Source organism: Boleophthalmus pectinirostris, unplaced genomic scaffold (genome assembly GCF_026225935.1).
Source record: "Boleophthalmus pectinirostris isolate CB_2022bp ecotype Guang Dong unplaced genomic scaffold, ASM2622593v1 HiC_scaffold_8, whole genome shotgun sequence".
NCBI classification, from domain to species: domain Eukaryota; kingdom Metazoa; phylum Chordata; class Actinopteri; order Gobiiformes; family Gobiidae; genus Boleophthalmus; species Boleophthalmus pectinirostris.
The window spans coordinates 11,618,923-11,622,584 of record NW_026571515.1 but is presented as its reverse complement, the minus strand read 5'-3'; positions in this window follow the sequence as shown (position 1 = coordinate 11,622,584).

The following is a 3,662-nucleotide window of genomic DNA, read 5'->3' as shown; positions in this document are numbered from 1 at the left end:
GCGGACAACATTATAACAGCCTTACAAGCTCAAGTGAGTCAGTTTTGTGTATTATAGGACCTTTAAGTAGTAGTTTCCTCAAATACTTCTACTGTTACTTGATTCTTAAACCATTACTTCATACTTCTACTTGGGTAACATTATTTTCACGTAAGATAAATCTTTTCTGGACCCTCCTCTGAACAGTTAGTGCCCTGTTGCTTCTGCGGTGTATTGAATCACATCGGACTCCAGTGTACTTGCTTTGCCTGGCCATGCTTTTAAGACCCCACTTATTACATTCTTGTCAGCTCTCCAAGTCCTTGTGAGGGACTGGGACACGGCGTCTTGCATTCAGACAGGACATGCTCAGATAGAAGACAAATACGCCCCCTCTGAAGAGAAAACATCTGTAAACATCAGAAAAATGAATATTCCTAATGGTCCTTTATTACACAAAATGGATTATTGTGAGATTTAAGAGAAGATAGAATGTGTTTACTCCTTAAAAAAACATACCTGGAGTTGTGTTTTATTTCATTTACACATGTTTGGGTAATTGTTTATTATTAGTTGGTCTGCTCTGTTCCACCTTGTGATGTCATGAAGTGGTACTTGCCCTGGTTTAGTTCTTAGTACTAGTTTAGTCTTGATATAGTCTTATTTAGTTCTTAATTCTGGTTAAGTGCATTCTTGTTCCTGGTTTAGTCTTGGTTTGGTATAGTCATGGTTTGGACCATTGTTTATAGTCCTGGTTTAGTCTTGGTTTGGACTGTTTATAGTCATGGTTTGGACCATTTATTGTCTTGGTTTAGTCCCGGTTTGGACTGTTTATATTCCTGGTTTAGTCTTGGTTTGGACCGTTTATAGCCCTTGTTCAGTCTTGGGTTGGATCATCTATAGTCCTCGGTTAGTCCTGGTTTAGCCTTGGTTTGGACCGTTTCTGGTTTAGTCCTGGTTTGGATCGTTTCATAGTCTTGGTTTAGTCTTGGTTTGGACTGTTTATAGTCCTGGTTTAGTTCTTGGTTTGGACTGTTTACAGTCTTGGTTTAGTCTTGGTTTGGACCATTTATTGTCTTGGTTTAGTCCCGGTTTGGACTGTTTATATTCCTGGTTTAGTCTTGGTTTGGATCGTGTATAGTCCTCGGTTAGTCCTGGTTTAGCCTTGGTTTGGACCGTTTCTGGTTTAGTCCTGGTTTGGATCGTTCATAGTCTTGGTTTAGTCTTGGTTTGGACTGTTTACAGTCCTGGTTTAGTCTTGGTTTGGACCATTTATAGTCCTGAATTAGGCATCCATTTAATTTTATAGTTAGATCTTCTTTACGCAGAGGTGAGTAAAGTAGCCAAAAAATGTTACTTCAAAATAATATTACTTAAGTAGAAGTATGAAGTAGTGGTCCAAGAAAATATTCAAATTAGAGTAAAAAAGTATTTGGGGAAAAATAATTAAGTAATTGGAAGGACAAAACATTAAATATGATAGTATTTTCAAATCATGCCTAAAAAAGTCATGCGAGAAGCACAAATGTTCAAATCATTTCATATTGTCAGCATAAAACAATCAAAATTTTTACTCGAGTACTAGTACTCTTACTCCAATAAAAGTATTACTCAACTAGAAGTAATACCCAGCTCTGTAGTACTAGTTTTGTTCTTGGTTAGTACCGGTTAGTATAGTTCTGGGTTTAGTTCTCATGTAGTCCTTGGAGATGTCAAGGTTTAGTCCTGGTTTAGTCCGTAGTTATAGTTAAGTGCTTTATTTAGTCCTGGTTTAGACCTGGTTTGATCCTGATATACCACTGGTAGAGTCTTTGGAAATGGCTTAGTTCTTAGTGCCGGTTTAGTCCTGTTATGGTATTATTTAGTTCTTAGTTCTGGTTAAGTGCATTTTTCTTCCTGGTTTAGTCTTGGTTTGGACTGTTTATAGTCCTGGGTTAGTCTGGGTTTAGTTCTTGGGAGGTAATCTTGGTCTAGTTCTAAATTAGACATCAATTTATGGTTTCATGCAGGCCTTGTCCTAGTTTAGTCCTAGTTTTGTCCTGGTTTAGTCCTGGTGTAGTTCTGGTTTACTCCAGGTTTAGCCCTGCTTTAGTCCTGGTTTAGTCTTGGTTTGGTCCTGGTTTAGTCTTGGTTTAGACCTAGTTTAGTATGGATTTAGACCTAGATTAGTCCTAGTTTTGTGCTAGTTTAGTCCTGGTTTAGTCTTGGTTTAGACCTGGTTTAGTTCTGGTTTTTATCTTGGTTTAAACCTAGTTTAGTCCTAGTTTTGTCCTGATTTAGTCCTAATTTTGTCCTAGTTTAGTTCTGGTGTAGTCCCGGGTTAGTCCTGGTGTAGTCCTGGTTTAGTCCTGGTTTAGTCCTAGTTTAGTCTTGGTTTAGTCCTGGTTTAGCCCTGCTTTAGTCCTGGTTTAGTCTTGTTTCAGTCCTGGTTTTGCACTGAGTTTTGGTTAAGTTCTTATTTAGTCCTGGTTTAAACATCAGGTTGCCAAAATGTAGATGTCCTGCAAATGTTAAAGTTTCACTGTGTAACTTTTCTGTTAGAGGGTCCACCACCCACTTAATGTCTCAATGAGGTGTTATTGTTTCAGCCATAATGTTCCACAGTAAAGCATTAAACTAATCTTACTTATATTAATTCAATTACCGCAGTTTTTTAGTCAAGTTTTATATATATTAGCTGGGTCTTCTCTCCGCAGATCTGACCCGTAAACTGTCCTGATGGTTGTAAACTGTTGTAAACTTTAACGCACACTGTGGAACATTACAGGTAAAGCAGTAAGATCTGCATGGAGACAAAAAAATAAAAAACGACATAGTGCCCCTTTAATGTTTAAAAAAGTTTGACGGATTCGAATGCGCAAAACGTCAAATCCGTCGCCTCTGCCGCTCGTTTCTTTCTGTTGTGGCAACGTTTCAACCTCAGGCACCCGGCATGAAACATTACAGTGCCACAAAACCCGCACACGTTATCCATCCTGACCGTACGCACGAGCACCGGCGTAACGGAATAAACACCGCCAACGTGCCGCATGCGCCCTACCTGTGACCGCTGCAACTTGCCGCTCCCTCGCCGGTTCAGACTTCGCTTCTCCCGCCGCTGACGCCGCTTCTCCCCGCTCCGCAGATGCCTTTCCTCACCGCGGGTCTCAAAACGCATCCAGGTCCGCGCGTTGTCATCCCCCCCCCCGTCCAAAAAATTTAAATAAAAAAAAGTAAAATTCCGCGGTTGTTGTCGGGATTTGGATTGGACACGGGCAATTTTACGCACGATAAAGCGAAGGATCTGTCACCGATCGCCGGTCACCGCTGAGTCCGTGAGCCCGTACGCCGGAGGAGACTCGTGGTGGATGGAGGAGGGAGTTGTTGGAGGAGGGGTGGGTGTAGCGTAGCCGCGGTTGGGATACGGAACACGGCTGCTGCGCGCTGGCTGGGTCGGTCTGTCTCTCTCTCTTTCGCTGCGCTCCTCTCTCTCTTTCTCTCTTTCTCTCTCCTCCTCTCCCAGCTCTTCGCCAGACGCACGTACATGAAAATTCCTGCATGTTTTGCCCCGTAATTTGTCTGTCACTAATTCAGACGCGGTTCAGACGTGTCCCGTGAAGCAGTTTGTGAGGGGGAAGATTGGATCGTGTGGATTTAAAAGCGTGTCGGGCTCGTAACGTCATCGGGGGAAACGCAGTTGCCCA